Genomic DNA, 22,055 nt, shown 5'->3' with positions numbered 1-22,055 from the left:
TATGATATATGTATGATGATCATGGAAACACAGATTCTATTCCATCCTCAGATTGGACCAGGGATTTACTCTCAACCCCAGACTACCTCACAGGAGTTATGCAGGAAAATGGGAGGATGGAGCCAGAATATGAATCTGAGGGAGGGAGGGAGGGAGGGAGGGAGGGAGGGAAGGAGAGCAATGATGGAAAGAGCATAGAGGTCCTGTATTTTATTTTCTTTGATACGGTCATAAGACTAATCATCTGATAAACTGCTAGTACTACAGAATAAACACATGGCAGTATTCTAGGGAAAGGAATTTAGTTTGCCCCTGAAAAATAACAAGTTTGAGTGATGTGAAACTCTTGGTGAAGCATGCTGGTAGAGATAAGCTAGCAAATGTGAAATCAAATTAACTGCAGACCAGCAAAAGCAGTTCAACTGAAGTCAAATATGCAACTGGATGGCCTGGAATTGGGCACACCTTGATCCACTTTTGCTTGCTGCTGATCTCTTGTGCTAATCCAGCCAAGTCTCTTTGCTCATGCTTTACTACCAGGATAACATATAGAATTATGTCGAAATTTTCCTTCCAGGGCTGGCCAGAACATTTAATTAATGGTGCCTTTTTAATTGCATGCACTGTTCAAACTGGACACGGAATTCTCATTCCAAACTGGCATTGTTTACGAGATCAGTCACTTGGCTTTAGGGAATGCCCAGGAACAGTGTCATGGTCACAAAGCTCACTCCGTCAATAACTTGCCACCATGTCCTACTAGCTGCAAAGTGCTCATCCCTGTGCCCAGCGCCAGGCCCGACTCAGTTCCCTTGAAGGAAATGTCAGTGTGCTCCAAAACACAGAAGTGTAAGAAAACCTGTGTTCCTGCGCTGTGCATGTTTTACGTGGCCCTAGACCAGGCATGTCAAACTCGCGACGTCACGTGACATCATGCAACGTATGCCAGCAATGGGGTAGGCGTGGTTTCAGTATGATGCATCCGGCCCGTGGCCCGGCAGTTTGACATGCCTGCCCTAGACAATCAAGCAAGATACAGTGTTATGCTTTGCTTTACAATTTTAAAGAGATATAAAGCAACCTGATGTTACTCTTTCAGATGTGCTGCAAGGATAACTGTACATATACTTTGGGGCAGTTAAACTTCACAGCTGCCAGGTTGGTATAAGCATTTCACCAAGTAATTAATGATGCTGGACCGCTGTGGGCACAGTGTTTTACTACAAAGGAGACTGTTAAGGATAGTGATGTTGTTCAAAATAAATTGAGCTGTATGTGATACCCACAACTGTATTGTGCAAGAGGACTCACTCAGACTCCAGGGAGCCTATACAATGCAGAAAACTGTGGGTTTCCTCAAGTGAAAAGCTTCCGTTCAGACAGAAATCAAAACCTGGGCCTGACGAGCAGTAAAAAAAAACATAAAGCAATACCAGCATTCATCTTTAATTTGAAAACTCCGTTTCCTCTAGACACGTTCAGTTCTTGTAAGATTTCTGCTAACCATTTTCTTTCTTGCTCTAAATTTTCTGTTTGAAGAAACAAGAACTGGTTGTCCTGTTGGCAACAATGGAAGTGAAGAAAGGAATAGGTAGCCCTTTTGCCTGGTTAACCACTAGGCAGCAACCAAGTGCTTAGCTGCATTCCTTCAGAGGTTTTTGTTTTTTCTCCCCATCCTCTGCTTCTCCTCAACCCATTCCATTTCTGCTTTTAATGAGACAAAAACCGGAGCCCTGATTTTAAAAGCAAGGTTTGATTTTCCAACTGCAGAAATGCAATCCAGACTCTTTTCCCACGCAAAGACAATAAACGGCACAGGTGGGGAAGACAAAGCAACCAGGCCTCACTGTTTTTTAGGACCAGCAAAAGTGTCAACTACAAAAAAGATTTTCAGCAGACAGAAGCCAAACTATTAAGATCTATGGAAAAATGGCAGAAAATAAAAGTCCCATTTCTTGGTCCTCTGTAACCGGCATCTGATGGTTTGTTTGGCTATGAATTGCGCCTATCCATCTTAAAGCACCAGGAAAGCTTATGCCCTCATTCATTCAAGGGCAACATAGTCATGTTACAAAGGTAGCAAAAATTCAGAATAAGTATGCTTTAAAAAAGGAACAAAAGAAAACAGGGTAAACATACAATTGTTCAAATGGCAATTTCTGACCAAAGGTCTGGAAGCAGTTGCATGCTTAAAGCACACAGGGAGAAAAAAAATGCCTATGTTGGGTTCTTGATGTTCTCTGAGTTTGCTTCTCTTCCTGACATTCTATTAACTGGCTGGGTCAGTATGCTGGGATGGGAATTTGGGAAGTAGAAGTTCACACATCTTAAAAGTTGCCGTGGTTCAGAAACAATGGGCCAGGTAACATCATCAGATGATGTTATCTTGCCTCCTATGGAAGAATTAATAGGAAGAGGAGCAAACTCAAAGAACATCAAGAATTCAACACTGAATTTACATATATCTCCACTCTGGCAAAATGCACATATATATTGGTATTTTCCTCTTCATGGACATACATACGGACTTACAGTCAAACATTTGTAGCAATGGCAAGAATCTAGACCTCTGTTTGCTGATAACTTGGCAAGGTATTCACACTGTGATTGGTAACTCTCAAGTACCTGAATGGTGATATATCGTGATTTAATAGCAAAGCTTTCAGAAACATTTCAAAACCTGAGATATAAGAAGAAATTAAGCACTCTAATCGGCAAGATAACAATTGTATACTATACTTCTTTTCAAGAAAATAAAATCAATGGAACTTGTTTATCAATTAGGGGAAAACCTCAGTTCTCATCAGCCAAAATCTTAAAATTTAAAGTGCCTGACAATATGAACCCAACATCATATTCAGTGTAGCAAGAGCACAGATGATAATATAGCAAGGAAGATTAGATGATGTCTTACAAGGTAACTTGTCTTTATTAAGCAGTGCTAAAATCTACTGTGGAAGAATCCTGAAGAAAAAAAAAACCTTTGTATCCAGTTTTTTGCAAACACAAACTTGCTTTATACTGATCTGCTTCATTAACTATATTTAGCCATAGTTTGCTTAACTATATTCGATTAAATAAACTAGAACTGTCTAGGTTCACAAAATATAACCAACCATTCACCATGGCTTACGCACCATAAGAATTCAGTTCACCGCAGCAAACAAGCTACAAAAAATCTATGGCACAGATTGGGAAAGTCTGCTAGTTGACTAACAATGGCTCTCCAATGTCTTAGGCAAATGTCCTTCCAAATATTACTATTCCTTGGAAAAATCCAAAACTAAAATTATGGCATAAATATGGCCTAAATAACAACTATATATCTTACTCTAAATACCTGGAAATCCTGCAATTACCATTTTAATGGAACATTCAGAACTCCTCAAATTAAGATACCAAACATTGAAGACAACGGTGCATACAAGTATACAAACAAAGAAGAAATAAGAATCCACTGGGACATGGAAGAGTGTAAAATTTGTATTTTGTCTAGCATCCCTAAAATCCTTACTACCCCACCACACATAAAATATCCAGAAATCCAACTGTGAAAGAGAAGGGCCACACTTTGGCTACTATGTTATGAAATCTATCACACACACACAGCACACCTCTATTTTCCTAAATAGACAACTTAAAGAATGGCATCAAGAAAACAAAAACAAAGATCCAGAATGGGAGGCAACGAATTGCCAATCTAGCATTCCTCCAGCAATGTCTCTGCTATGCGATCACATATTTTGGATCCAAACTTCTTTTCCACCCACACAGACTTGACATTGTCTCAGCGCTGCTAGCACTGTAATTTACTAATATAAAGCAAGTTGAACTATGCAAACAAAGTCTGAACCCAAAAATTTAAGTAAAATAAATGCCTCTTTTCTTTATAGCCTGCTTTAATTATCTCTGCCACAGCATGCAAGTGGGTTGGGGTTTTTTTGGTTTATTTGGTCTGCTATTATTTTATTTTTTTTACTTCCTCACTTTACAATTTGGTCACCAGTATCTCAAAAAAGAGATACTGAGTCATTCGGGTTTTTTCCCCTCTGACTACATACAAAAGACCTTGAGATTGTTCAGGAAGCAATCAGACGTTATACTGAGAGATAGGTATTTTTGAACAAATACTCTTTAGGGCAGTCAATGGCTTTTGCTCATCCCATACTCATCTTTCTTCCCCTCCCCTTCTTTTGTAAAGCCAGAAGCATAATTTCTATTCAACTAAAGAGGCAATAATCAGCTGTTTCCTAAAAAGATCTTACAGATTTTAATCTCAAATTGAAGGAAAAGTGCTTCTTAAATCTAAACTTTTCTTCCCCAAACATCCCTAAAAGGGTTTTTTTTTAACACTGATGGTGCTACCCTGCAAACTACAGGCACAAGAAGAAAAGAAATTCAGTTTTGCACTGCTCCCTTATTCTTAATTAGATTTATTCTCTATTTATTTATTTAATCACATATAAATTCTGTTTTTATCCTATCTTAAATTGCTACTGTCAGAGCCGGTGAGTCCAGTCCCAAATATGTCTGCTCTAAAACAAGCTCTGAGTCCAATGGGACTGATTCTCAAAACTGTATGCACAAAACTACAGGCTAAATCAATATTTATAAACACACTGCCAAGATTATCAAAACATTAAGTGGATAAAAGGGGATAACTAGTGTATACAAGCATGGGAGGAGGAAGGATTTTTCAAAAAATCTTAATTACTTGGATTCAGCTTACATCTGAATATTCAAAACCTCTCCAAATGTGCTAGAGACTCACAAGTTTGCCATAAACATGGATGCTAGATTCACATGCACTTTCACGCACATGCATACCCAGGGACACAATCAATGACCCTAGGAAAGCTAGTCTTAAAATAATGTAAGCAAGCGCTAATTTTACTACACGGGATATTAATAGGCTTTTTTTAAAAAAAATCAAATGCTCTTTGGGTACAGCTCTGCCTTCCCATAGAGGTTCAGGGTAGTTACAATCTCCCGTTCTTTATTGTGAAGGCTTATACATATGCATTATGAATAACACCTACACGCCTACACACACAGTTGCACTCATTCACTGAATAGAGCTGGAATTTCTCATCTGTGCAAGAAGACTTACTTTGGGGTGGCAGGCAGCACACCAACTGCACCATAATCAGCAAGAACTCATGAATGGGCAACCTCTTAGATGGTGCTGTGTCTATAGGTGTGTATTTTCCAGGCATTATGCAAAGGCTCCAGAATCCTGCTGCATTCTTGTGGCACAAATCTGTGCATGATGTGTGTGTGTGTGTGTGTGTGTACACATTTGTGTATCTAACTAATTGGGACCAGACCTCAGCTAAAGGGGAGGACTACTGCCCTCAGCAAACTCCTTGGTGCAGTAACCATCAACGCAGCCCCCACCCAGTTGCCATGGGAGGCACAGCGAAGGCCACCGGGCTGCTTTTGGCTGGAGAGTATGGCTCCTGCCGGTTGTTAAGGAAGCTGACCAACAGAAAGCTAAAAGCAGCTTCCTCCGGGAGGGCAACGGGGGAAGAGTTTCCCCGCGGGGAGAACAGTAAGTGGGACATCGTTGATACGTCCCACATCGGGACGCCGCCTATTCTGGTGGGAGCCCCTATTTCCAACTTCAGCGTGGAAAAGGGAGGGAGAGAAAGAGGGAAAGAGAGGGCTTCCAGTAAGGAGGGGGGGGTCATCCAGGGCTTTCCGTGCTCTCTCCCCCCCCCCGATGAAGTGCCTAAACTCCAGGGACCTAAAGGGGTGAACTAGGGACGGGCGAGGCAAGCTGGAGCCAAGAAATGGAGAACTGGCCCCAAATTGGATGCGGGGGTGGGAGGGGGGAAATGGGCAAACGGAGGTCTTCAAGATTGCAGTGAATTGCGGGCGCTGCTCTTTCGGGATGCCTTCGATCTGCACGATTTTTCGCCGGGTGTCTTTGCCTGCATCTTCCCCCTCCCCCGAAGGAAATCTCGGTAGCTAAACTTTTCACCTCTCCGAGACGGACATCGCCGGTGGAAATGACACGACAATCTTCGGCGGATCCGTTCTGCAGACGAGAAAGGCGACTGGGGGGGAGTTGAGTCACTTTCGCATTGCGAAGCGACTCCAGACCTCACCCCCGCCCCCTCCGCTCGCTCTGGTCAGTCTACCAAGACCGCGTCTTCCCAAAGCCAGCTTCCCTCTTTAAAAGCCTCCGGCTAAGAGCAGGGCGCCATCCGGCTTGCAGAACCTCCTCCTTTCCCTTTCACACACACACACACACACACACACAAACACACACCCCTCCCGCCCTGCAACTTCCCAGCAGAGCAAGCCGCAGGCAGGCGCAGCGATCCCCGAAAAATAATTTACAAGCGCACGGCAAATGCAGAAAAGAGCGAACGGTGGGGGGCAACCGGAGTGCCACGCTGCATCCCCACAGCCACGCACGCACCTCGCTACCTCTTGTCCTAGCTCCGGCTCTGCTGCAGTTTCCATACAGACACACAAACACACACACAGAGAGACACACACCTTCGGCGAGCTCCTGCCTACCTTTCCTCTCTTCCGAGGCTCGGTGTACCAGGGAGGAGTTCTCGCCGAACCCACACGCGTTCAGCCCGAGCGACACACAGCCGACAAACACTACAACGTTTGCAGCTCTTGAAGGAAAAGCGAGCCTTCTCTATCCCCGCAACGACCGCGCTGCTCTCCCTCCGCGCCGCGTTTAGCTGTGACAACCCCACGCGGTTCCATTCCAGGTTTTTCCATTTCGCGTCCTCCCCTCTCGCCGCCGCGAACTCCTATGCTACACACGCCCTTTTTGTCCATTCCAAAGGCTGCCGGTTTCCTCTCTGGGCACTTTTTAATTGCAAACGCTCCACACGTCTCATTGTCAACTCTTCCCGCACCGAGCCAGCCAGCCAGCCAGCCAGCCAGCCAGTCTGCCTGCCTGCCTGCCACGTTTTTCAGGCAAAGGACTGAGCCAGTTTTCTCCCGAAGCCGATTTTCCCCCGCGGATCCTTTTCAATCAGGCAAAACGCCCCTTCTCTCCCGCCCCCCATCCCATTCCACGCCGCTCTCTCTCTGTGTGTGTGTGTGTGTGTGTGTGTTTGTGTGTCGCGCGCTCTCCCTAATTGACGATCTTCCCCAGCGCACGCACGCACACACACACATCACAACCACACACCCCAAAATAACAGCAGTGTAGCGGCAACGATCCCACCCAGCCAAAGAATCTAGCAAACTCCGCTTGGCTCCCGCCGGCGAGCCACAAATAAATAAATATATAAATAAATAATCCACGGAAGCGGTCTCGCCGCGTGCCGGGGCTGCAGAGCTCTCCCGGCACAGCCGCTCAGGCTTCCCCCGAACGAAGAAAAGCCTCGTAATCCCCGGGCTACGCGTGCCTCGCTCTCTCACCGTAGCCGGGGCTAAATGAGCCGCCCCTTGTCCGGGGCGCAACTATTAAGGAGCCAAGCTGGGGTAATACACTGCGATGCGCTGCCCCCCCCCTTTTGCAATCACCTTCCCTCCCCCCCCCCACTACACAAAATTGTACGCACGCATAAACTCACCCTTACAAATATATACATATATATATTTATATATATATATATAAAACACCGGATCCTCGGAAGAGCAAAAGAGGAAAGTTCGAAGGTGTGACTTACAGTTTGCATCGGCGCTTGAGTCGAACGAGCCAGCCATCATTATTACATTCCACGCCAAGCAGCCCCCCGCTGCCACTCGGGGCTCGGAGCCCTGGCCGTGCCGCCGCCGCCGCCGCTGCCCAGCATGAAGCGAACGTTACGGAATGGAATGCAGCGCGGGGTTCCAATGGAACTCCAGCCTCGCTCTGACTTCCCGGGGAGACAGACTGAGACACACATTCAAAGGGCTGCTGCTACTCGGTTCTTCTCGCTCTCGCCTCTAGAGGGCGTCCAGATCTGTGCGTACCCCGCGCACGAGAGGAGGAGAAAAGAGAATGAAGAACAAGAGAAGGGAGGCCCAGATGCCACAAGAGGCTGGCGCTTTCTTAAAAGGGCAACGCCACCACCCTATTCCCTTAAAGCGGTAGTGCTCGCCTAGGTAAAAGAAGAACCGGAGAGGCGGCGGACGGCCGAGGGAGGGGGAAGGGTGGAGAATTCCTAACAAGCGCAGATCGCGTTTAGGACTTTCCAGTCGCTCCTTAGTAAGAAGAAGTGGGACTAGGCTTCCACTTTAAAAAAGGAGGCGAGCCAGAGTCCCATGTCAATAAATCCCATTGGAATTTCATCCGTAGAACTTTTAGGTAAGGCTGGTCAGAAAGCAACCAAAGAAAAGGCGATTGCAATTGTTGTTCTTGTTGTTGTTGTTCTTTTGAAACAAGTGGGGCATAAAGCTTAGAACTGATGCGAAAGCTTTTTCGCTCAATGCGGAACTGGTTTTAAAAATGGCTCTTTTCTGTGTCTTATTCCTCGTTAATAAGATGCTCAGAGTGATGTATTCCCTTGAAAAGACGCTTAGAGCAGGAATTACATGTATTTAATTTTATTTATTTATTTCCAAGATTTATTAGTGGGTTGGTATCTAATAGCTCTCAGTGTGGCATATAATAAAAACAGAAATTAAATCCGGAATCCATATAAATCAAATGAAAAACAGGCCAAGAAAACAATCTGTTAAAAGCAGCAGTTAGTTATCATAGCATACAGGATAATTCTGTGCATGTTTACTAAGAAGCAAATTATATTACGTCCAATGGCAATTATTCTGTGTGCACAGATTTGTAGTTGGTTTCATTTTGCAGAGCAATTATGTTGCAGAGGAGTTGGTTTTGTTAAAAACCAAACCTTAAACTTTCATTATGGGTGCAACCCTTGTATCAAGTCCCTCCAACATAAGGCAGGGAAACCTGCATTCCAGTCACCCCCAGCAGCCATTCTTTATAATATGGTGCACCTGGGGCTTCTCCCCTTACCCTTCCCCCTCCCCGCTAATAAATCATTAAGCCATCTCCCATTGATTTTTATAAAGCCAAACTAGGCTGAGATCCAAAGCACGTTTCCTGGGAAGCAAATTCTGTTGAAATGGGATTTTCTTCTCTTTAGAACCAGGACATAAAAGAGCAAGGGTCAAAGAGAAGCAATTAATCTTGCAAGTTCTGGTATTTCAAAAATGCAAATGTTTTTTCAATGCTCATATTTTTCCACCAATACAGAATAATCTCTTTCTATACAAGCTTACAGCACCAACAACAGGTAGGAGTTGGAAGCTTTTCACTGCCACCAAACTCATAAAATATGTTAAAGGTAAGCATTGTATTGCACTTTATGCGTGTATATACAATTTAGGACAGCACGTACTCAGAAAAAAACCCTCCAAACTAGTGTGACAGCAACTAGTGTTACACCAGGGTGTAATGCTGTCCTAAGTAACATAACACATATGCAGCAAAAGTTATATTTATGAAAATATCCACATTTTCCAACCTGGTGCCTTCTAGATATGCTGGAGAGATTCTTTAGTTGATGTGAATTATTTAAAAAGCACCAGTTTGGCCAAGTATTCATGCATTGTGAAGGTCAGGAACCTAAAATATATATTCACTTAGAAATATGGAAAGCAATGAACATTGTATTCTGCCTCTGGATTACTGTTCACAGTAAATGGTAAACTTCAGAAGCCATCTCCTTCTGGGCTGAACCTTCAAGTTTCTTTCCCACATGCCAGTGGGCTGCTTGTAAAGACACTGTGGCTAAGCTGAACTGATCTGTGTGAACTGGAACAGAGGAAAAGGTCTCTTTATTTTAGAGATGCTGTTTCTGGCAAATAATATGTGCAGGTTAAACTACAGAAGGTTTATCTTGATTGTCCCATTTCTCTTCTTATAATGCCTCCCTGAATTTTAGTATTCTAAAAATGACAAAGAAATCTACCTACTATCTCAAAAGCATTCTAAACTTATATTCCCCCCCTCCACAGTTCAGAGGAAAAGATTAACAGCTATGATTTTATAAAATGTCTAGTGGATGTTGGGAACTTACTGTACCTGAGAGTCACTCAAACGATATTAGATGATGAGTGATCAGGTTGTTTAACTCTACACTTGATACAACGCCAAAAAAAACCCTTATCACGTTTCATTCCAACTTCTTCATTGAAAATCAGTCAAGCATGAATCATCAGTTCATACAGCAGGAGATTTCTTCCAGAGTTGCCCCAATTAGATGGGTATTATTGGGGGGGAAGAAGGGGGTGGTCACAGCTACTGTTCCATAATTGCCAGTCATCTGGGCCAAGCTTTTAGGAAAGATCTACTCCAATTACTCTGCAGTACCCAAGTAGCCAATGCCCTCCCTGGTAGGGAGATTAATATTAACTAACTATGTTGCTGTAATAAATGTCTGTCCATCTAAACCGAAATGCTGGTACTTACTTGTGCTACCATCTCCATTATCTGTTATTTTCATTTGAGTTTTCACTGTTTTGTTTTGCTCTCCTTGTGGCAGATTCATATCTGATACTCTGGTTCTTAACAGTGTCTCCAAGATGATTAGCCTTTCTGCGTGTGTTCACATTAATAGCTTTCTATGCAGATTTTATAATTCTAGGATGCTACTTATCTTCAAGATCACCAGTTGCCTTCACAAAGTCCAATATCCAGCCTGGCTAAACCCATTTCGCCTCCATAAGAATAGCAGACTGAGCTCAGAGATGTTGGCTTCAAATCTCCATTTAACCACGGCATCCCTTGGATATCTGTTTCTCAGCCTAACATCTTGAGCTTCTTGGATTTTTTTCTTCTTCTTAAAAATGTAAGTGTGAGTGTGAAATGGAAGCTAAGTTACAAACATGTTCTAGAGCTCTTTCCAAATTTGCACAAAGGTGTTGAGTAGTAAACTCTGTCTCAACAGATCCAGCCAAAGTTTGCATTGTCAGCTTGAACAGCTGCCATTTTTTTAATACAAGTTTTATTATTTTTTTAATTTTACATCCAGATCTTTATGAAGCAATACGGTGTTTGGGTAGTTAAAAGTAAACAATATCAAATAACAGAATCATTTGTAAATAGCTCAAATTACATCAACAAAAATTCCCTCTCCAATTCCCTGTTATAATAACAAAGACAAATTAATCAAATTAATACATTTCTTGTTGTAATACAATCAATTAAAACAATTTTCAAAGTATTTTCACTTATACATATCCATGTCCTGTTTTTGAGTTTTACCTAATTGCAATAAGATGTTCTAAAATAGCCTATAATATATAAATGTAAACTTAGTTTTCGGGTAGCCCACATTTCCCCATTTCAATATATAGTAACTATCCTGTGCAAAATAAGATACATTATTCATTTCAATACATCCTTATTTTATACTGGTTTGTTCTGTTTAACATCTTAATAGTATAAATCAGTTCTAATAGGTAGCTTTCTTTTCCCTTAGAAGTCTAAAAATTAAGTATAAATTAGTGTATATCTTTTAAAAATTCCCCTTAACCCATAAAAAGGGGGGGGAGTTAAGCTCTATCATTGCAACAAGTATATTCCATTTATCCTCTTAATATTTCATCAATTGTTTTTTTTATTAAAGAGTTGTAATACAATCAATTAAAACAATTTTCAAAGTATTTTCACTTATACATATCCATGTCCTGTTTTTGAGTTTTACCTAATTGCAATAAGATGTTCTAAAATAGCCTATAATATATAAATGTAAACTTAGTTTTCGGGTAGCCCACATTTCCCCATTTCAATATATAGTAACTATCCTGTGCAAAATAAGATACATTATTCATTTCAATACATCCGTATTTTATACTGGTTTGTTCTGTTTAACATCTTAATAGTATAAATCAGTTCTAATAGGTAGCTTTCTTTTCCCTTAGAAGTCTAAAAATTAAGTATAAATTAGTGTATATCTTTTAAAAATTCCCCTTAACCCATAAAAAGGGGGGGGAGTTAAGCTCTATCATTGCAACAAGTATATTCCATTTATCCTCTTAATATTTCATCAATTGTTTTTTTTATTAAAGAGTTGTAATACAATCAATTAAAACAATTTTCAAAGTATTTTCACTTATACATATCCATGTCCTGTTTTTGAGTTTTACCTAATTGCAATAAGATGTTCTAAAATAGCCTATAATATATAAATGTAAACTTAGTTTTCGGGTAGCCCACATTTCCCCATTTCAATATATAGTAACTATCCTGTGCAAAATAAGATACATTATTCATTTCAATACATCCTTATTTTATACTGGTTTGTTCTGTTTAACATCTTAATAGTATAAATCAGTTCTAATAGGTAGCTTTCTTTTCCCTTAGAAGTCTAAAAATTAAGTATAAATTAGTGTATATCTTTTAAAAATTCCCCTTAACCCATAAAAAGGGGGGGGAGTTAAGCTCTATCATTGCAACAAGTATATTCCATTTATCCTCTTAATATTTCATCAATTGTTTTTTTTTTATTAAAGAGTTTTACAAAAAAAGATTTTACAATACATATCCCCAAAACCCACCCACCCCAAACCACCCCCCTTCCTCCCCCACTTCCCAGAGCTAAATACAGGGTTATAGATATAATAATCATATTCTAACTAAAAATTATCCATAATATAAAATTAACCAAATTCATAATGTGCTTTAACTCCCCTTTAACATAGATACATACAAAGTTCTAACACTAAAATTAATAACAATATCCCTCTAAAATCTACTCATAAGCTAAATGGAACTTTTTAGTCCCATCCATATTTATTCTGAATATAATCTATCCATCTCCTCCAAACTGAAATATATCTTTCTTGTGAATGATCTTTCAAATAAGCAGAAATCTTAGACATTTCTGCAAGATTCGATACTTTAAACACCCATTCTTCTATAGTAGGCAAACTATCCTTCTTCCAGTATTGTCCCACCAGTAACCGTGCTGCTGTTATCAAATTCAACATCAATTGTTAAAATAATATATTTTATTATGTCATTGCAAAATCTTTAATATAATTCAAAGTTATATTCTAATAACTAATCTATTTCATTATATAATAGTTTCCGTATCTAAAATGCATGCATATTCTATTTATCATCCTTACAGTTGATCTATAATTGACAAAGTATGTTTTATTGTTTGTGGCTAATTTTCATTCCCTTAAAAATCTAAATCCTAAATATAAAATCAGTTTACTTCTTGTAACAGTTCCCCTTGGCCCATTAAAAGAGAATTTAAGCTTTATTATTGCCAATCCCCACACTTACAACAACAACAAAGAAAAAAAAAACAAATCATTTTTTAAATCTAACTCTCGCTTCCTTTTTGTGCCAGGCAGGCTTCCATATCATTGCCTTTAACTTCTTAAATGTGTCTCCCTTTCTTCCTACACACGTTGTTTGAATCCAGGGAGACCAGAACAGCTGCCATTTTATACCCTCAACCTGACTGTTTCTATACTGGGCATAAGGAGAAGGGGAAAACAACATGGCTTTCAGCTTCTCACTCTTGTCTATTTGGCAAATGGATGTGGAACTTTTATGTTTCAGAGCAATCCATTCATAATGTTTCAGCAGCATCATGGTCACTTAACAAGGAGATAACATTGTAAGTAGAAAATCATAAATGCCATAAAAAGAGATTGATCACCAATTTCACTTTATTATTTCTCCTTTAAAAGTGCATTCCATGCTGGCCACTTTTATCTTCTGTTCTTTCCCCTCCCTCCTCTTTCTTTTCCTCCTCTTATCAGTTCAGAAAAGGTGTTCCTATTGGTGGGCAGTCGTTCTTGGATTGGTCAGTCATACCTTTCCCTCTGGGCCTTCATAGTTCTATTTCCTCTGCTGAGGGAAATTAATTTGTCTCTATCTCTGTTTATTAGTCTGCACCTTGGCATTATAAGGTTGATCATTTCTTGGAAGGATGGGAGGAGGAATCCCATATAACCAGCAGCAGCAAAGGCTTTTAGAATACTGTTGTGGCAACACAAGCTCTTTTCCAAGAGTTAAAATAAATACTCAAGAAAAAGTCAAGAATGTCAAAGGTAATTTATTGCATGTCATGCGATTGCATGTAATAGGATTCTGTCACTTCAAAAAGAAAAAAAGCCAGGAATTTGGAGTGGGGAAATAGCAGTGAAGGAATGAAGGGGCTGGAGTGAGGGAAGCTTTAATCTTCATTTGTTGGCTCCTCTTCCAATCGTAATCACCTCTCAAACAGCTTTTATCCTGTGGATACCGAGAGCACGTTAGCCCCTAACAACCACTAAAATCAGGGTTATTTAAAGCTTCAAACCACAGCACAACGGTTGAGCTGACATAATATGCTAATATACTAAGCCATAATGAGCATATGGTTTATTCAGTAGCCACTGGGTAAGCAAGCTATTCCTGGAGAGAATCTTATCTATTTGGTCACTAAGAGTCAAGCCCAACCTGATAGCACATAATGAATCAATCTATGGCTTAGTATGAGCCCAAACACAAAGAAAGCTTGGTTGAATGCAGTAGGATTTCTGAGTAAATATGGGATTGCAACAAAATAATTTGCAACAGTATAACTGAACAATGTCCTATAAGCATCCTGGTTGCAGGGCAGAATGTTGGTGCTCTTGATGTATTATAAGAATCTAGGAAAATAGTTGGCAGCTATTTAAAAATGTACGCAAGAGGCTTCAGGATCAGTTCTGATATTTCCCTTGATTGATTGGCTGGTTGGTTGAGGACCAAATTGCTAACAGCACACACCACATTGGCCCATTTTGCCATGAGAACTTGGGAAATGCTTTCTTTTCTCCATCCATACACCAGGTGCTCAAATTTCTTGAGGTTAAAAGGAGCCTCCAATAAAAACAGTTACAATATTGTCAAATAGCACCTTTAATTAAAGATACTATGAAATCTATAGCTCTGGATTCTACCAACCATTCCTGCTGCAAATGTGATTGTAAAATAGCAAAAGAGGAGCACAGATAGATCAGGATAAAAAGAAAAGCAGATTATGCATTCAAGGGAAGCATACCAGAAGAATCACCAAGAACAGCAAAGGCTGGTTTTTCATTAGCTCAACAATCAAATAAACGCATAGCCATTAATTTTAGGAAATATCTCCAGTTTTTAACTCTTAGTTTAGGAGTGTTTTGGGGCCCAGGGGAGGTTACCTTTCCTGTTGTCGAACAGGTCAGACATGCATTTATCAGTAGTTCTCCAATTCTACTTCAGAAGTTATTCTCCTAGTCTGAGCACCAATATCAACCACAGATAATACTAGCAGGGAGCAATAGGAATTGCAGGCCAAGCTCTTTTTTTAATTTGCTGCTTTGGTGATCACTGTCATATTAGCAATGCAGTGGTCATATAGATTAGAGATGTGCATGTCAAAAACCCCTTGCTTACAATGATTTATAATAGTACTATTGTTTATACACCTAGTTAGATCCCTGGACTACTTAGTGTCAAGACCAGATAGCAGTTGCCATCCAGGTTTGCAGGCTAACAAGGTTCTGCTGGAAATATGAAGGACTGAATGACTTTAATTCTAAACTACCTTCAAGTATAGAACTATAGCTAAAACTATTTATTTCCCTTTCACCTTCCACCCTATACCTGTCTATCAAACAAACATTTCTAAACATGTCTGAGTTGCAGCTGCGATCAACAGAACCAGATTAAACAACTCAGGAATTCAGTCCTGTACGTATCAGTGAAGTAAAGCCCATTGCATTCATTGGGCTAACTGTTAAATGGGTAAAGATCATTCTTTTGAAGGATAAAATGGGTATGTTCAATTTACTGATACACTGATAACATAAGGAGCCCAAAGGACAAGCATTGCAGCCCCAGCTCACCCCCAAACCACAATAGAAAATGTATTTCAACAGTATGTTAGCTTCTACCAGAAGAGATTGCAGTTATAGTTCTAGCAACAATTGCAGGAATATACGGGGATGCACACACACTTTTTGCTTTTGGGCTGTGAAATACAAGAGAGAAAAGGAATTGCTCCTTTGCCATCACTGATTTTTTTCTCTTACAGAAACCTTAACTAACACCTCTATCCCATTAGACTCACAGATTAAAAAAGTGAAATTATGATTCAACCTCCAGGTGCGCCCATGTGTACACGTGTGTGTCTGTGTGTGTGTATGCCCGTGCGCGCACGCACACACAAAGCAGCTGCTCAAAAAGCTGAGAGATCTGTTAACGCTTGCAAGGAAACCTGGCGCTGTTTTAGAACGCAGGCCAAATTCCCATCAATTCAGCAGATAGTCCTCCTAAATGGAAGCCCTGATCCCCTCCCCTCCCCTTTTGTGCATCGGCCTGAAGAGGCAGAATTTAATACCTGCCTGATTGTAGCAGCATTGAAGAGACCCGATTGAACCTGTCCTCTTTTCAGGTGAGTGTGTGTGCCTCTTTTTTTCTTGCTCTGTCTTTGGGCACATTGCTTATTTGTGTATAGATTACGGCGCCTACCCTTAAAAGCTTTTTAAGACAGAGGAGAAAAGAACAAATGAACCAATTCCAACAAAAAAAAATAGACAGCATTAGGTTACCTTTCCATCACTCATTATTTTTCTTTTCTCCCCCTCCCATTTCATTTCCAAAGGCTAAATTTAGTGAATACTTTTCACATTAAAAACTTGTCAGGTATTCATGTCGAAAGAGGCTTCTGGTTTGGTCTCTTGGGGAAGTTCCTGAGAAAGAGAAAGCTCTTAAAGTATAACGGAGAAGGAAGGGAAAGATTTTCACAATTCCTTTTCCACCCTTTATAAATTCAACTTTCTGGATCTGTTAAAAGAAAAAGAGACACCTTGGCCTCATTCTCTGGTCACTAGACTGTCTTGTTGGCATAATTTAACAAGTGCTTCCCACACTGGGCATGACCTCTGAGTGGCTAACCTTCCCCCCCACCACCACCCCACCACCACTACAGGCATCAGTAGCAACAATGTAGTGAGTGTGTTTGTGTTTGTGTGTGCCTGCATGCAAAGCTGGTAGAAGGTTGAGGGCCAGGCAAAGGGAGTAAATGTAGGGAAGATGAAGTGATGGGTGTGTTTAAACATTCTCAGACAAAAGACACCACAATTCTCATAAAGCTCATTGTTTCTCAAGCAGTTTTATACATGCGGGCATTTGACTCTGGAAAGCAGTTAAAATGTGATAGTAGGGATCTGTAACTATCCTCCGTGGAAGGCAGGGAAGGTAGAATTAGAAAACGTCTAGGAGAATACAAGCAGGATGATTTATTTCATTGGAGCTGTATCCCAGCCATCGCTTGCAGCTCACATTTTCTAGTAAGAATACAGAAAGGCTATTTTCTAGCTATATGATGCCCTGCAAGCTTTGGTGATGCCAATGTCAGTCGGGGAGGAATGTTAACAACAGTCCAAAACATTTTCCCTGGGAAATTGTTCTAATCAATTTCTTCTTTCAAATATCTACAGTATATGCAGAATGATTCAGGAAAGCAAAGTTACATTGGTAAAGACCTGAAAGCCAGGGCCCAGAATCTACAAAATGGTTTTAATGTCCAGTGCATTTCCATGGACCCCACCTGAATCTGGTTTTTTTTTTAAAAAAAATCAACATCTGTGGACCCCCAATTATTCTTCTAATTGCAAACTCAGAAGGAAGAGGTAGATGAGGAAGAGCCCAATCCTAGCCATGAGACTTACAAACAGGCTGTTGGAAAGTGGGGTGAATTAAGACCCTGATTCACCAGACCACTTAGCAAAAGTGGACAAACCAAGTAAGATAGCTTGTTGATCAGACTTATTGTGGTATACTGTAAAACCAAGCTTTGCAGAATACCCCTTAGTTACACGCTCTCCATCAAGCTCACATCGTTTTCCTTCCCAATATATGCACATCTAGAATTCCAGCTTTTCAACTTCACCACTAGAGAAGACAACATACAAATACTGCCTTGCGGCCATTGTAGCATTTCAGAAGAGAGAAAATAGTTTCAGGCAAAGAGACAAGGCAAACAAACTGATACAATGTTTTAATGGGATGTGAGTTGGTGACCTGGGGTGGCATCCCTGGACACTTGCCGAGCGTTAACAGGCAGTCTGGATAAGTAAACTGAATTCAGTGACCTTAGAACTCGGCAAATGATACTTGGTTCAGAGCAAAAGAGTTTCAGTAAATCAAAAGCAATGGAGCAGTGCAGCAGCTAAGATCATATGCTGTATTAATCCATAGTGCGGTTCCTTTATATTTGACATAGTGGGTTAACCAGTCATTATGGTTGACAAACCATAGTTTTTTGCTTAGCATGATATGTGAACTACTGGTAAGTGGATGATGGTTTATGTAATAAAACTTCATTGAGCAAGCCAATGGGTTAGGATGATGTAAGAACCTTACCACTTCATATATTGGTTGATGGTTCACTTTACTGTAGATCGGACAGTAGGAAGCTTCAATGGAAGAGCAGCAAGGTGAGATGGAACCAGTGGCAGAAGTGAAAAGGATGGGCAGCTGCATGGCAGGAATTGGAAAGGGAAAGGAAATAAGTAAGGGTGCAGAGGAATCCACAGGAAGGCAAGGAGATTGGCAATTATGTAGGTTCTGCTTGTCTTCCTGCTTCTAGAGAGAGGCTAAGCTCCAAACTTGTCTTCACAAAGAAGCTAAAGATTTTGTAATGGTGTTGCCAGTCCAAAGTTCAGATAATAAAGGAGGAAGGTTGGACATTAGGTAGCAACCCAATCTTTTAAATGGAGTTCGGTGCTATTGAAATGATCCAATTCTTCAAGATCTGATTGAAATAACTGCATACCGATCTTTGCTCTGTGATGTACAGCACTGACAGATCCAAGTAATCCCAGTACACATTCATATATACTTGCCAGTTTGCTTCCATGTGCAGTTCTGACAACCCACCAAGACAAGGTAGAGAAGACGAAGGAACCAGTGCCCTCTGTATCAAGACTTATTTTTATTGTAGCAGCTGTAGTAGCAGATTCTTGAAAGTCTAAATGTGCTTCCCCCTCCCTCACTTTTATCTTCATGTGAACTTGGGAGGGGCTTGTCTGAAATGTTGTCTCTATAGACTCAAGGTAACGGTCATGACCTGTAAAGTCCTACATGGCATAGAAACAAGTTATTTGAGGGAACACCTGTCTCCTCTGGTGTTTGCCCAGCCAATTCCTACTGACAGGATTGGTCTGCTCTAGGTTTCTTTCACTGAACTATGCCACCAAGCAGAGCCCAAGAAACATGCCTTCTCCATCATAGCCCCGGTCCTCTGGACTGAGATTCCCACTGAGATCTGAATACTCCCATTCTGTTGGCATTCTGAAAAGCCATAAAAACCTGACTGTTCTCCCTGGCCCTGGACTAGGATTGATAATTCCCCCTTTGTTAAGTTAGTCGTTGGTGAGCTCATTTGGGGCGCACTGGGTCCACCATTTTGTTCTCCTTTCCTTTTTTTTGTTGAAGTATGTTTGTTTGCCTCAGGTTGTTTACCTCTGTTATATTTTTTATTTTTATTTTTTATTTTTAATTCCATTTATATCCCGCCCTTCTCCGAAGACTCAGGGCGGCTTACAAGCTTAGCAGTAGCCTTCATTCTATGTATATGCCTGCTTATTAGGGCTTTCACACAGCCCCCAAGCGGCATTATTACAAAGTCAGCTTATTGCCCCCAACAATCTGGGTCCTCATTTTACCTACCTCGGAAGGATGGAAGGCTGAGTCAACCTTGAGCCTGGTGGGATGCGAACCTGCACTAATTGCAGGCAGCTGGTGTTACTTAAGGAGGCATTAGCCCACTGCTCCACCAAGGTGTTATTGTTTTCTTGATGTGTTGTGATCTGCCCAAAGGTATGTGGGATTGGATGGCATGAAATTGAATAAATAAATAACTCCGAACTTGAGCTCCAGAAGTAGTATCCATGGCTTGTTTTGTAACCAGGATATCATTTTGCTAGATAAAAAACTGCATCAAACAATTTACTTTGGAATGAACAAAAAATGCATTTAGTTGCCATGCAACATGAAAACAGAACTCCAAGTGTGGTTCCTGAGTGATCTTTGGTTTTGGGGGAGAAATGCACAAGGACAAATTAATTTTTAGCGGGATTCCTTAAACTTGTTACTTCAGTACTAGAGTTTACATGCCTACAAGGTCCCGTTTATCATTTTCCTGAAGCTCCTGGACCTACTACTCCTTCACCTCATTTTTCTAAGCCTGCAGACCATGAAAAGAGTACAAAGGAACAGCATCCTCTCCACAGTTGCAAGGAGGAAGAGGAGCATTGACAAAATCTGCACTAAGTCCCCCGTCCAAATCTCCAACAGGCACTGAATGTGGCACCTATTTAAAGATACTATCTTTCTCCAGAATAAACTTTGTTATGCTATTAAAATACTATTGCCTGTGAAGGGAAAAAGGAATTCTGGAAAAATATAGGGCAGTCATATTCTATATGGATATTTAACTTAATATGTAAATGTTGCATCTTTCTTAGTCCTTCCGTCTAGAGTGTCACATGAACACATGTTCATGTCATTCAGTGACCAAGCTTAAAACCCGTCTGGGAATTCCAGATTTGTTCTAGCTTCAGATCCTCCCTTCTGCCACGCCTGGTCAAGGAATTATTTGTTTTCAGAAAGTAAATTCAAGAGAGGATTAGAAACCAAGGCAACCAACCACTAAAGATCAGCAAACATGCATACTGGAAAATTCCTTTCAGGTTGAATGTGTGAGAAACTGGTGTTACCCTCAAGACACTTTTCCATCCCAGATACAACTTGCCTTCCGTAAGGACTGCTTAAGAATTAAGCTGAACACTCAAGATATTTTTTATTTATTTATTTTAATTCCATTTATATCCCGCCCTTCTCCGAAGACTCAGGGCGGCTTACAAGCTTAGCAGTAGCCTTCATTCTTTGTATATGCCTGCTTATTAGGGCTTTCACACACACACCCAAGCGGCATTATTACAAAGTCAGCTTAATTGCCCCCAACAATCTGGGTCCTCATTTTACCTACCTCGGAAGGATGGAAGGCTGAGTCAACCTTGAGCCTGGTGGGATGCGAACCTGCACTAATTGCAGGCAGCTGGTGTTACTTAAGGAGGCATTAGCCCACTGCTCCACCAAGGCTCTTATATGATATGAGCACCTTAGCAATGGATGAGCTCTTACTCTGTTCACTTCCCCAAAATAAATGTGTGTTCCTTCCACCATACCTCTTCCCTTAAACTGCACTTTCCTTTGAAATGATCACAAATAATTTGTTGGACACTCCCATGTCATTTTCTTGGCAACAACAGAGATGCCTTCTGATTTTTCTTTTAAATTTTGCAATCTACTGTACAGCCCACATAAATCCAAATGCAAACCAGCTCCAGACAAGGTCATGTAGTGCTACCTGCTGAGCTATCACATCGTATACCTCTCTAAGATCTTTAATGATTGGGGAACTATCCAGCTTGTCCCTTAAACAGTACAAAGAGGGAAACTATAGTTCTATTCCAACAGCAAAAAAAAAAGCAGGGTGAGTTTTCACATAATTTATGTGCACAAATAATTCATAGCAACCTATCCCAGGTCCCTAAATAAAGTCCAACTAATTTTTTCTCCTTAATGTTTCTGACTTGGAGTATTCCACTCTCCAAACACAAGCAACATATTTTGCTTGCATGTTTGTTGATTCCAGATTGAGCTTCACCATAAAACTTGTCAGCCTCCTTTTTTCTTTCTTTCTTTCTTTCTTTCTTTCTTTCTTTCTTTCTTTCTTTCTTTCTTTCTTTCTTTCTTTCTTTCTTTCTTTCTTTCTTTTTTTGCTGCGTCAGTGATTGAAGCATGAACTTGGACAACTTTCAGACTAAAGGGTTGCCCACAAAGTCTAATTGATGTTACTCGGTCACTGACTGCATTGTGCATTGTCTTTGTTATAACCTTCCTGACTATGAAAGCAATGCCATTCCTTCCTTGTTTTACGTGCTCTGAGTAGTAAACAGTGTGTTATTCTGACTGAAGTGTCCAATCTCAGTTCATCTCAATTCACTGATGCCTAAGATGTCATCAGGAAGCTGATTCATTTCATCTTTCACTGTGAAGAGCTTTCCTACAGTCATGCTTCTTACATTTCATG

The 22,055-nt window shown here is 40.8% G+C and overlaps 1 protein-coding gene across 1 annotated transcript in view; it reads right to left on the bottom strand.

The window, feature by feature from the left end:
* PLXNA1 (plexin A1) overlaps positions 1 to 6,597 on the bottom strand; it is a 408,858-nt gene extending 402,261 nt beyond the window's left edge. Inside the window, exon 1 of the mRNA XM_081315906.1 lies at positions 6,529 to 6,597. The gene's annotated coding sequence lies outside the window, so the exon portion shown is untranslated. The remainder of the gene's footprint in view (positions 1 to 6,528) is intronic.
* Between the last annotated feature and the right edge of the window lie 15,458 nt (positions 6,598 to 22,055).

This window comes from Vipera berus, assembly GCF_964194415.1.
Source record: "Vipera berus genome assembly, chromosome: 2".
NCBI classification, from domain to species: domain Eukaryota; kingdom Metazoa; phylum Chordata; class Lepidosauria; order Squamata; family Viperidae; genus Vipera; species Vipera berus.
The sequence above is the reverse complement of the archived record's forward strand: the minus strand, read 5'-3'. Positions and strand labels throughout refer to the sequence as shown.